A 14,390-nucleotide genomic window follows, 5' to 3' on the forward strand; every position below is an offset into this window, starting at 1 on the left:
TGTGCTGTATACCCTGGTGTAATAGAGGAGGACAGGGGCTGTATACACATATCTGCTCCCATATACCTCACACATCACTGTGCTGTATACCCTGGTGTAATAGAGGACAGGGGCTGTATACACATATCTGCTCCCATATACCTCACACATCACTGTGCTGTATACCCTGGTGTAATAGAGGAGGACAGGGGCTGTATACACATATCTGCTCCCATATACCTCACACATCACTGTGCTGTATACCCTGGTGTAATAGAGGACAGGGGCTGTATACACATATCTGCTCTCATATACCTCACACATCACTGTGCTGTATACCCTGGTGTAATAGAGGAGGACAGGGGCTGTATACACATATCTGCTCCCATATACCTCACACATCACTGTGCTGTATACCCTGGTGTAATAGAGGACAGGGGCTGTATACACATATCTGCTCCCATATACCTCACACATCACTGTGCTGTATACCCTGGTGTAATAGAGGAGGACAGGGGCTGTATACACATATCTGCTCTCATATACATCACGGCTGTATACCCTGGTGTAATAGAGGAGGACAGGGGCTGTATACACATATCTGCTTCCATATACCTCACACACTAGTTCACATTCCTGGTAAAGATGAGTGAGTGTGTGTGTGAGAATGGTCACCCAGCTCTTGTTAGCCCAGCACTGGCTCCTGTATCCTCACTCTGTGCTGTATATACTACTACTGCTGCTACTGCTACTGCTGGTACTTACTTCTTCTCTTCTCCCTCACACATTCATCATTGTCAGTACCTGTAACTACCACAGGTGTCACTGCTGGGCAGTCATGTGATTAATCAGTCTCTCCTGATTGGTTCTCCCTGCATTTAGCTTAGTAGGTCACATGATGCTCCATTACCTGTGAGGCTCCTCAGGACACAGAGCTGTAAGCAGCAGCCATGTTGGATCCTGCACTGTACTTCTCTTTACTCCGCCAGGTATCTCCATCTTATCACCATCTTGCAGCAAAGTTTTTCTGGTATTTTGCCATCTGTAAAGGATCTTGAAAGCAAATGTCCTAGAGCAGAGAATTATTCTGGAAAACTATCACTAAGCTAAAAATGGCAAAAATAAAAATACCAGGTGGGTATGAGGGGGATGAATGTAGATATAGCAGGTATGAATGTGAGTATGAGGGGTGTGACTGTGAGTATAATAGGTATGAATGTGGGTATGAGGGTGTGAATGTGGGTGTATGAGGGTATAGCAGGTATGAATGTGGATATAATAGGTATGAATGTGGGTATGTTGGGTATGATTGTGAGTATTATAGGTATGAATGTGGGTATGAGAGGGATGAATATGGGTATGTTTGGTATAATAGGCAGTAGTGAATTATAACAGGGGCGTTTTGGGCGGCAGCCCGGGGCCCTGAGCTCCTGGGGGGCCCATGACCACCCAAAAAGACTTATACTTTCAGTGGTGTACTGTCGCCTGGCTACACTTCTGCCATGATTTGCAAAAAATCACAGTTTTTTTATGGCAATTTTGCACAAATCATGACATTATCTGTCCTGTACTATGAACGCCAGGCTAGTGCTGCCATAGTTACAGTGGGTTGGGGGGGCCCAGGCTTGGTGAACAGCCCGGGGCCTATGGTAAAGTTAATCCGCCCCTGAATAGGTATGAATGTGGGTATAGCGGGTATGATTGTGGGTAGAGATGAGCCAATTTACAGTATAAACAAAGTGAATGGCTTTGTTAGCTTGGCAATCATCAGCCTTCTGCCTTTGAAGTCTGTGCTGTTCCACCCCAGGTGCCTGGAAAACCTGGATCCAGTCCTTAGAGAAGTTTCCTAGGACTGGATGCAGCTTTTCTATGCAATCTGGGTGGAGCTGCACGGAGCGGAGTAGACCTCAGAATCAGCCGGCTGATAAGCAGATTGCTGAGCTAACTAAGCAATTCACTTTGTTTATACTGTAAATTTGCTCATCTCTAAATGTGGGTATGGCAGGTATGATGGGTATCAATGTGGCAATGGCAGGTATAGATGTGGGTATGGCGGGTAAGAATGTGGGTATGATAGGAATGAATCTGGGTGTGATGGGAATGAATGTGGGTATGGCGGGTATGATAGGTATGAATGTGGGTATGACAGGTATGAATGTGGGTATGACGGGTATGATAGGTATGAATGTGAGTATTACATGTATGAATGTGGGTATGGCGGGTATGATAGGTATGAATGTGAGTATTACATGTATGAATGTGGGTATGGCGGGTATGATTGTGGGTATGACAGGTATGAATGTGGGTATTACATGTATGAATGTGGGTATGATGGGAATGAATGTGGGTATGAGGGGTATGAATGTGGGCATGGCAGGTATCAAAGTCTCCAATGGCGGGTATCCAAGTCTCCAATGGAAGCAGCAGAAAATCTCCTTATAGGTAATAGTGACCACAACATAATAAGTTATCATTTATCCCTTAACACAATGCTTAGTAGGGGCACTACAAAACATTACACTTCAGGAAGGCCTGAAGAGCTGGAAATAAACAATGAAAGTGAATGTAGAACAAATAACACCCACAAAAGCCAATACAATACTAGTTTATTGTCATAGTATACACACACCTATATAATGTTATAGACAGGATTCTACATTAGGTTGATACAAAGCTCAGAGTATACAGGTCACATATATGCCTAATAAAATGCCAACACCCCATGTTCTCCGGGCGGGGGACCCCACCCCACAGCACCACCCACTACTAACCTAATATAATACATAGTACAATGTGCAGCTATAGACACATAAATCATACAATAATATACTGAATAATCACATCTATATCATAAAAATCAAAGTCTGTCTGTCTGTCCTTCTGTCTGTCCTTCTGTCTGTCTGTCCTCTATAGACTTCCAAACGCCTGAACCGTTTGACCCCAAATTTGGCCCACAGATACATTGGGTGCCCGGGAAGGTTATTGCGAAGGTCCCGTCCCCGCCAGATGTACAGGAGGGGAGGGGGAGGGGAAAGAGAGGCGCCCCATAGAGATAATGGGAAAATCTCCTCACTGCAAACACAGGTGATATAATTAGCTGCAGCAGAGACGGCAGTTGGAGCCTTAGCAACCAATAGGATTACTGCTTTCATTTTCACAGGGAGCAATGGTTGCTAGGGAAGCTGCCTAACAACATCCACAGTAATAACTGGTAGACCCCCTACTCCATCTATACAGTACATGTATACAGGACCCCCTACTCCATCTATACAGTACATGTATACAGGACCCCCTACTCCATCTATACAGTACATGTATATACAGGACCCCCTACTCCATCTATACAGTACATATATATATATATATATATACAGGACCCCCTACTCTATCTATACAGTACATGTATATACAGGGCCCCCTACTCTATCTATACAGTACATGTATATACAGGGCCCCCTACTCCATCTATACAGTACATGTATATACAGGACCCCCTACTCCATCTATACAGTACATGTATACAGGGCCCCCTACTCCATCTATACAGTACATGTATATACAGAACCCCCTACTCCATCTATACAGTACATGTATATACAGGGCCCCCTACTCCATCTATACAGTACATGTATATACAGGACCCCCTACTCCATCTATACAGTACATGTATACACAGGACCCCCTAATCCATCTATACAGTACATGTATATACAGGACCCCCTACTCCAACTATACAGTACATGTATATACAGGACCCCCTACTCCAACTATACAGTACATGTATATAAAGGGCCCCCTACTCCATCTATACAGTACATGTATATACAGAACCCCCTACTCCATCTATACAGTACATGTATATACAGGACCCCCTACTTCATCTATACAGTACATGTATATACAGGGCCCCCTACTCCATCTATACAGTACATATATATACAGAACCCCCTACTCCATTTATACTGTACATGTATATACAGGACCCCCTACTCCATCTATACAGTACATGTATATACAGGACCCCCTACTCCATCTATACAGTACATGTATATACAGGACCCCCTACTTCATCTATACAGTACATGTATATACAGAAACCCCTACTCCATCTATACAGTACATATATATACAGAACCCCCTACTCCATCTATACTGTACATGTATACAGGACCCCCTACTCCATCTATACAGTACATGTATATACAGGACCTCCTACTCCATCAATACTGTACATGTATACAGAACCCCCTACTCCATCTATACAGTACATGTATATACAGGGCACTACAGGACAGGTATACCAAACTGTGACTGGGTAACACCGCCACACCAGACCTGACCAATACCGCCATACTGTGACTGGATAACACTGCCATACCAGACCTGACCAATACCGCCATACTGTGCTGGATAACACTGTCATAACACACCTGACCAATATTGCCACACTGTGACTGGGTAACACCTCCATACCAGACCTGACCAATACCGCCATACTGTGACTGGATAACACTGCCATACCAGACCTGACCAATACCGCCACACTGTGCTGGATAACACCACTATATCAGACCTGACCAATACCGCCATACTGTGACTGGAGAACACCGCCACACCAGACCTGACCAATACTGCCATACTGTGACTGGATAACACCGCCATACCAGACATGACCAATACCGACACACTTTACTGAATAACACTGCCATACCAGACCTGACCAATACCGTCATACTGTGACTGGATAACACTGCCATACCAGACCTGACCAATACCGCCATACTGTGACTGGAAAACACCGCTATACCAGACCAATATCGCCATACCCCCCTCGAAAAGACACCAGATTTTCTCTTTTCGCCCTATGACGGCACCCCTGGAGAGGTCCACCTCCTTCCCCTATTGGACAGGAAACAGGATGCAGGGAATCCCTTTATTTTTAAAAGAAGTAACCTTCCCTCCTCTCGTCAGTTTTCTGTTTCCTGTCCCAAGGGAGCAGGAGCTGGAAGGGACTCTCCCTTCCCTACCCTGGATTAAAAAGAGAGTGACTGGGGGTTACCGGATTAAAACTTACCGGCTTCCCGGCGGCGTCAGGCTCCGTTTATGGAGCAGCCTCCTAGTCTGGCTTCCCCCCGACACCTCCGGAAGACGGGTCCCCGGACCTCCCCTGGACCTCCTCGGTGCGGCTGGTGCTCCAGTCTGCAGCGCTGCGCCATGAGTAGCCGGAAGTATGGGGGAGGAGGTAGCTCTCCCGGCCGTGTTCGGCAACTTCCGGGGTCTGTGCCTGCTCAGGTGGAGCGCCGGGAGGGTGACGCCGAGTCAGCGCACGGCGTGGGGGCGGAGCCAGCCGGTCACATGGGATTTCGGCGCCAGATTTAAAAGGTGCCATGATGGACACCAGGTCAGTGCTCAATCTTGGGTGCTTGAGCTGCTCTCCCTTGTGAAGCAGCTACCTGGTGCTATACCGGAATATCTGACCTCCTGGATCTTGGTACGATCAGTATGGAGGGTGAGAGCGCTGAATTTACTGAATCTACTCCTCCTGCAACTCAGGTTCCAACGGTATGGAGTGGGTAAGAGGGGAAGTTCCCCAATCTATTTTATGTTTTTTCCTTCTCTAAAGTTTTTGATGTCTTATCAATTTTAGGAAGGGTCATCCAGTAAGACTCGCTCTAAGAGTAAAGAATGTCCAACCTGTAGAAAACGATTAAGTAGCTCCTACAATAAGCTTCTTTGTGGTAGCTGTATGAATAGAGTTCTGGAAGACCAGGGACCATCCTTTGTTCGTAACATGAAGAACATCATAAAAAAGGAAATTAGGGTAGGTTTAAAAAAAAAAAAAATTTTTTTTAGCGATATATAGACATATTTTTTTCTGCTTAATTTCAGGCTTCTATGCCTTTTCAGGCTCAGCCTCCTACAACACCAGCCCCTCCGTTAGCCCCTATACCGGCTCCAGCTCTGCCTCTTTCTATGTCAACTCCAGCCGTTCTTCCGATTTTTGATCTTGAACAACCTGGACCTAGTAGATCTGTGTCTCATCCTCCGTCCTCTTTAGGAGAAGAGGAGGACCAGAGTCTCGGCACAGAGGCAGAGGATATGGGGCAGTCGGGCTTGGAGGTGGAGGAAGTGGTGTCTGAGCCATCACCTACGGTAGATTTTGTGGATACCTTAATCAAGGCCGTAAGAGAGACTATGGGCATAGAGGAGACTCCAGAATGTCAGACCATACAGGATAGAATATTTGGCGGTTTGGCTCCTAAAAAACGCCCAGTCTTCCCTATTCATCAGAACATCAAGACTCTCATCAAACATGAATGGTCTAACCCAGATAGAAAATTCTTTATACCAGCCGCTGTAAGTGCTGTCTTGTCTGGTGTATGTATACAATTTCTTTTGAATATCATACGATTTACACCTACCACCTTGTGTTATTTCTCTTACAGTTCAAAAGGAAATATCCATTTGACCAAGAGGAATCTAGCACTTGGGGCGTGGCCCCCAAGATAGATCCTCCCATAGCCAAGATATTCAAACAGAATGCTCTACCATTTGAGGACTGTGCCTCTCTGAAAGACCCAATGGACAGACGAGCAGAGATTTATTTAAAAAAGGATTGGGAGGCATCTACTGCCTTATTTAAACCTTTAGTGGCAGCCACTTCAGTCTCAAGAGCCCTAGAAGTTTGGTTGTCTGAACTTAAGGAGATGATTAGTAAAGGGACACCTGTTGACGAACTCCTTAAACCATTTGAAACCTTGGAAAAAGCCATGTCTTTCGTTTCCGAGGCTTCAGCTGACGCCCTGAAGCTTTCCGCTCGTTCAGCCGCGGTATCTAACTCTGCTCGCAAATCCATGTGGCTTAAAGAGTGGAAAGGGGACGTCACTTCAAGATCTAAGTTATGTGGGGTCCCCTGCGAAGGTAACTTGCTTTTCGGTCCAGCTCTGGACAATATTTTAGAAAAAGCATCAGACAGGAAGAAGGGGTTCCCCCTGATACCTCAACAATCTAGTCGTCCCTTCAAGGGAAAAGGTAGGAGCACACAGAGGAGCTCTAACACTAATAAAAAAGAGTGGAGACCCACGAAAAAATCTAAGGGGTTCCTCTTTAAGAATACAGATAACCCTAAAAAACCTACACAATGACGCCAGGTCCCTGTGGGAGGGCGTCTGTCATGTTTTTGGTCACAGTGGTGTAGCATTTCTAATAGCACGGTTGTACTGGATATAATAAAACATGGTTTAAAGATTTCATTTTTGTCCTCCCCAGGGGAAAGATTTGTGGTGACGGATCTATCATCAGAACCTGAAAAACAGATAGCCCTCACACTAGAAGTTCAGTCCTTACTGGATAAAAAAGTTCTGATCCCGGTCCCAGAAGCAGAGTATGGCAGAGGTTTTTATTCCACTCTGTTCCTGGTAAAGAAGCCCAATGGTTCTTATAGAACCATCATCAATCTTAAACCGCTCAATAAGGTTCTGACTTATGAAAGGTTTAAGATGGAATCTGTTGCCACTGCCATCCTGAATCTCTCCCAGAATTGTTACATGGCCACGTTAGATTTAAGGGACGCTTATTACCATATCCCCATTTACCCAGACCATCAGAGGTTCTTAAGGGTGGCCGTGAAGATGCTGGATTCAGTATGTCATTTCCAGTACCAGGCGTTACCCTTTGGTATCTCACAGGCCCCTAGAGTGTTTACTAAAGTAATGGCAGAAGTGATGGCACACATAAGGGAACAAGACATAATAATCATTCCCTATCTAGATGATTTTTTGCTTGTGAGTAACTCCGCTGATTCACTACAGACCCAGATCAAGGTAGTAGAGGACATCCTGGTTAAATTAGGTTGGGAAATCAATAATGACAAATCCAACAAAATACCCTCTCAGTATTGCCAGTTCTTGGGGATCTGTCTGGATTCTAGATCCAAAAGATCCTTTTTACCCGAAAACAAAATTTCCAACATTTGTACTAAAACTCAGGAACTTTTGGATAATCCTCAGACTACTTTCAGGAAGGCTATGTCACTTTTGGGTCTATTCACTTCCTGTATTCCTGCGGTTCCCTGGGCACAATATCACTCTAGGGTGTTCCAGTCTCAAATTCTTGGTGAATGGGACGGTGCGGTTGAATCTCTTGATTTGCCCTTCCTTCTATCTCCACAGACACTCAGATCTCTTTCCTGGTGGAAACAAAGAAATCATCTCTCCAAGGGACTTCCTTGGAACTTAGAAGAAGTTGTGACCATCACCACGGACGCCAGTCCTCGGGGATGGGGAGCCCATGCAGATTCCCAGGTCTTCCAGGGCCAATGGTCTCCAGAAGAAGCCAGGGACCCACAAAACGTGAGAGAGTTGAGAGCAATATTCTTCTCCTTATCCCAGGCTCTTCCACTAATAAGAAACAAAAATGTGAGAATCTTATCAGACAACAGGGCGGCAGTGGCATATGTCAACCACCAGGGAGGCACAAGGTCACCACAGCTCATGAGGGTAACTCATTTTCTTTTCAGATTAATAGAACCACATTGCCTATCCCTGTCAGCACTTCACTTAAAGGGGGTGGACAATGTAAAAGCAGATTTCCTCAGCCGACACTCTCTAAATCAGGGAGAGTGGGAACTTTCACAGGAAGTTTTTTACCAGATCTCCAGACTGTGGGGAACACCAGAAATAGACCTGTTTTGCCTCTCGAGCGAACAGGAAGATTCCCAAGTTCTTCTCCCTCTGCCCTGCCGACAAGCCCATAGCACTGGATGCGTTAGCCCAACCGTGGAACAGGGGCCTTCTTTATGCGTTCCCTCCCATCAGACTAATTCCGAGAGTAGTCAGGAAGATCAGACAGGACAGGGCCCATGTCATACTGATAGCACCCTTTTGGCCAAGAAGGGTCTGGTTTACCTGGCTCAGAAAATTGTACCAGACAGAGCAGATCTCCTCAGCCAGGGCCCAGTCTTCCATCCACAAGTTCACAATCTTCACATGACTGCCTGGCATTTGAAAGGCAACTGCTGATAGATAGAGGCCTTTCTTCTGAAGTCATCACCACCTTGCTTGCCAGCAGAAAGAGAGTTACCTCGATGATATACTTACGTACTTGGAAAACATTTTGCAGATTTGTAAATAAACCGATAAATGTACTGGCTGCCCCGGACATTCCTTTAATTCTACAGTTTCTTCAGGAAGGTCTAAATAAAAACCTTAGACCCAGCACTATTAAAGTACAGATCTCGGCACTCTCTGCCCTCTACGATTATAAACTGGCGGACCATCCATGGATTAAGAGGTTCGTTAAAGCAGCCAGCAGGTTGTGTCCCACTATTAAGTCTAAGATTCCTCCCTGGGATCTCAATCTAGTGTTAAATGGCCTCACCACTAAGCCCTTTGAGCCATTAGCAGAAAGCCATATTAAATTCCTATCATATAAGTTAGCCTTTCTCCTAGCCATAACGTCAGCCAGAAGGGTTAGCGAGATTAGGGCTTTCTCTATACAGACTCCCTACATGACCATTAGAGATGACAGGGTGGTCCTATCACCTGACCCGGCCTTCTTACCAAAGGTAGTCACCGACTTTCATAGATCTCAGGAGGTAGTGTTACCATCATTTTGCAACACACCAGCTAATGAACGAGAGACATCTTTTCATAGTCTTGACGTTAGAAGAGCTATTCTACATTATTTAAAAGTCACAGAAGAATGGCGCTTAAGTAATAACTTACTGATATCCTTCCAAGGGAAATATAGGGGTAGAGCAGCCTCTACACAAACAATAGCCAGATGGGTCAAACAAGCGATTGGAGAGTGTTACAGGGCTAAAGACATGATAACGCCAGTGGGGTTTGGAGCTCATTCAACTAGAGCAGTAGCTACCTCATGGGTGGAGAGGGCAGCAGTTTCCATTGACCAAATTTGCAGAGCAGCAACATGGAGCACCCCACATACTTTTTTCAGACATTACAGATTACAACTATCATCTACTGAGGATCTGACCTTTGGTCGCAGAGTTTTACAAGCTGTAGTCCCCCCCCTAGGCGGCTATATTCCTATTCTACTCTCCAGGGGTGCCGTCATAGGGCGAAAAGAGAAAATTTAAAATGACTAACCGGTAATTTCTTTTCTTTGAGCCCATGACGGCACCCCTGGAGAGGTCCACCTCCTTCCCCTATTGGACAGGAAACAGGATGCAGGGAATCCCTGGATCTTTAAAAGAAGTAACCTTCCCTCCTCTCGTCAGTATTTAGCAAGGACCTAGGAGCGAAGCTCACAACACACACAAAAAAAACATAGAAAATGCACACTTTTTTTTTTTTTGTGTTTTGTATGTCTTATATATATATATATATATATATATATATATATATATATATAATATATATATATAATATATATATATATAAGACATACAAAACACAAAAAAAAAAAAGTGTGCATTTTCTATGTTTTTTTTGTGTGTGTTGTGAGCTTCGCTCCTAGGTCCTTGCTAAATACTGACGAGAGGAGGGAAGGTTACTTCTTTTAAAGATCCAGGGATTCCCTGCATCCTGTTTCCTGTCCAATAGGGGAAGGAGGTGGACCTCTCCAGGGGTGCCGTCATGGGCTCAAAGAAAAGAAATTACCGGTTAGTCATTTTAAATTTTCTGGCAAGTCTGAACAGGAGGGTACTGCCCCTCTGCAAGGTGCTACCCTACACACCAGACCATGGGTGCCTAATGGTAAATATGACCCTGCAGGTATACAGGACACTGACACTTTATACCCGGGCAGCGCCGGGTACATTTTCTAGTAATTAATATATATAAAAGTAAAGGAATCAATCACCTGACATAACACGGAATAGAGCAGAAACCCATAGAAAAGCGAAAAGAACTTTAATAATTATGGCTTTTCTGTATTATTATTATTATTATTATTATAGTTTATATCTTATTCCCACTGGTTACAAAGTTTCTATTCTAACAGTTATCCTTGTTGGTATACAGAGCAACCACTAGATGTCAGTATGCTACCACAGGTCTTTCATTCTATCGGACTATGGAAACTGAAGTGGGTCAAAAATACCTATAAGCGCTTTAAGCCCTATTCCACAGAACGATTATCGTCCGTATTCATCCGATATCGGCCGTTACGGGAATAGGAGGCAATGATCAGCTGATATCGTTCATGTCAGCTGATCGTTAAAGTCATTTGTCTTTCAACACGTTGTTGAACGATAGCAACGATCTGCTGCCGTCGCTCCGTGGAATAGGAGCAGCGGAAGCAGACTGTTGCTATAACCTATGGCCTGCCCGGACGATCAGCGATCACCCGGGCAGTGATCTACCCGGGTAGAGGTTTCAGATCGGCCCCTTACGACTTGATCCTCCCATGGCTGCCTGCAGCAGTCTCTACCAATGGAGCGCCAATCTTCTACGACACAGAGCGCTAATGGATCAGTGCTGTACATAGGAAACGCATTATCTATGAGCAATCAAGTGACTACAAAGAAATCCATAATGAAAATCCAAATCACCATAAACATGTTTGGTATCGCCTAGTGCGGAAGTGTCCAAAGTAATAATCATATAAAATCTGCACAGTCAATGGTGTAAATGTTAAAAAAAAAGCAGCTGCTCCCCCTATTATCTTTATAGACCCTTCCCATAGCCATAATACAGCATGAAGGTGGCGGTGAAGGTGAAGGTGTCTGATGGTGTCACACAGCTCATAGAAGGACAGCCGCCCGGCCTCATCATCCAGACAGATCTTAAATCTATTACTGGAGATCTGGTGATGTAGCTGGATCCATTTATTGTCATGTGTCACTAGATAATAACCCCCACAGTTTTTTAACAAACCCCAGGACTTATTATTATCTCTTATATATGACAGACCCCTCCTGTCTATACTGGGATAACACATCCCCACCCTCCACCATCCTGATCTCCACATCCCAGTAATGTCGCCCTGAGGAGAATCTCCTGCTGCTCATCACCTGCCGATACTGGAATCTCTCTGCTGTTATTTAACTCTGCTTTCTTTCTCTCCTGGTTGCAGTTTTCAAGTTGTGCAATATAAGGAGATCATTAGCTGCTATTTACATCCAGTAATATGTCTGCAGGATCCTGATAATAGATTTCTCCCTCCTCCCCATAGATCCCTCCTATAATCCTAAAGTTATTGGGCGGAAGCAATGGTGGAAATGGTTGTGGATTTGTGTGTGAGATGGTCGGTAGATGGGCCACTATATCAGAGAAACCTGCATGTAACATCCCTGTAATGATCATCACCATCATCATCATCACCTCGCTCCTCCTCGGGATCACACAAGTCACCTGTATCTGGATCCTGTAAGACAGTCAGTGGATCCGCCATGTTACACAGCTCCTCAATGTGTCTCATCTTCCTGGACAGCTCGTCCTTTCTTTATCTCCAGCTTCTGGATGACATCAGACAGTGACAGTGACATCTTCTCCTCCTGCCTGGAGATCTCACTCAGGACCTTCTTCTCCAGGTCGTCCAGCCGTCTCCTGATGTCTATAAACAGGGCAGTGACTCTCTCGGCTTCTCTAGATGCTTTTTCTTGAGCTTTTCTCCTGCGCTCCTCCACACTCCGGACTCTTTCCACAGTCTTTTTTCTCTTTGTCATCAGTTTTCTCAGAACATTTCTCAGCTTCGCTTTCTTCTTCTCAGAGGCCTCATCCAGCATCTCCACCTGGTGTTCACGATGTTCACTGGCCAATGTACAGGACACACAGATACAGGCAGCGTCCTCAGTGCAGTAATATTCCAGGACCTTCTTATGGACGGAACATTTCCTCTTCTCCAGGGAAGTGCTGGGATCGGTCAGGACGTGTTCTGGTGACTTGCTGTGAACTCTCAGGTGTTTATCACATAGAGAAGCCTCACAGTGCAGACAGGATCTCACAGCTGGTACAGGAAAGTGAACACAGTTAGTGCAGCAGATCCCGGTGAGTGCCCTGTCACGTCAGAGCCATCTGCAGAAGTGCCAGTGGTGAGTGGGAAATGCTCGGAAACTGGCAGAAGGACGCTTGGAGAGGTAAGCATAAAGTTTATTATTTTACACTTATACACTTTCATCAGCAAGGGCTGCACGGACATCGCTAACGTGTAATAGACGATCGTTTACACAGTGCATCTGGTCAATTCTACCAGTGGAGAGAAGATGGGAGAGGGTTAATGCTGCTGCTAGCGGGTGTGAGGTGTGAATTGGTAGATTGCTATTGCCAGTCCATCACCAGTGCCATTCCAATAATGCTGGTCCCCACCACTTCCTTCTCTTCATTCTGACACATAGAAAGTGCTGGTCTTGTTTGTAAGTTATTGGTAACAACACTTGTTTCTAAGCAATGGACTATTTGTCCTACTCACCATTATCAACCCTCTCAGTATGTCCGTGAGACTCCAGGAAAAAAAGAAAGATCTTGAATGCCCTGGGAGCCCTGAAAACTCACCTCTACCTAAACTCGCCTCTACGTATCACTTCACTTTCACCTGCTTCCAGGCACCACCACAACTTCCTGATGCCACCGATTCATTTACGTCTCATCCTTCTTGCCTTTATGTGAATTTGCCCAGTATTCTTGGTAGTCTCTATTTAGTTACCATACGACTACTAAATTATCAGCCAAGATGTTATCTCCTTGCAGGGGTAAGACCAGGGAATCCCTTAAATTCTGCACCCTAGTCTAGCCAGTGTCAAATAAAGTAGGGTTGTGGGGCGACAAATGGAGGACAAGAGGACCCAGGAGCAACTGAGGCCTAAATTAATGTTATGATTCTGGTCTGGATCTGAATTACCTTTTGGGTTCTAAATGACTTGCCATAATTCAACAAGGCCTTCAAACCAAGACGTGACTGTATCTCAGAGTTGATGAAAAGGCCACTGTGCTTTAGGATAGTGGACACATGAGAGCAGAGGCCCTGTGATATTGTGATGGTCTGTGTGCTGTGGTTCTCTTCCCCTGCCCTATTTGTATTACAGGTGATGGTTTCAAAGAATCAGGTCTGATTGACTGCGGTGATACCACCAAGATGTTAAGGACAGTATCTGGTCAGATTACGTTGTCATGGCAACATATGGACAGTGCTGATTGGTCAAATTCTGAGCGGGAAAAGAGCAAGCTTTAAATAGCTCGTGCATTGTGACTAAGGGCTCAGTCAGTTACCTCACCTGGAACAGAGCAGACCTGTTGCTGACATGCTGAGAGATTTATTGGCCAGAGCGGAGTCGCAGGGAGGTGAAGCCTGGCTCCGAAGGAGCCTCCGGTGTTGCGGCAGGACCGAGCGCAGCATCCCGGGATTATGATGCACGTGTCAGCGTCTCTCCTGTGGACAGCCCACCGGAGCTTATGAGGGAAACAGCTGACGTCGGCCTCCGTGAGGAGGAAGGGGAGGAGCCAGAAACG

This window comes from Dendropsophus ebraccatus, chromosome 1 (genome assembly GCF_027789765.1).
Source record: "Dendropsophus ebraccatus isolate aDenEbr1 chromosome 1, aDenEbr1.pat, whole genome shotgun sequence".
Lineage (NCBI taxonomy): Eukaryota > Metazoa > Chordata > Amphibia > Anura > Hylidae > Dendropsophus > Dendropsophus ebraccatus.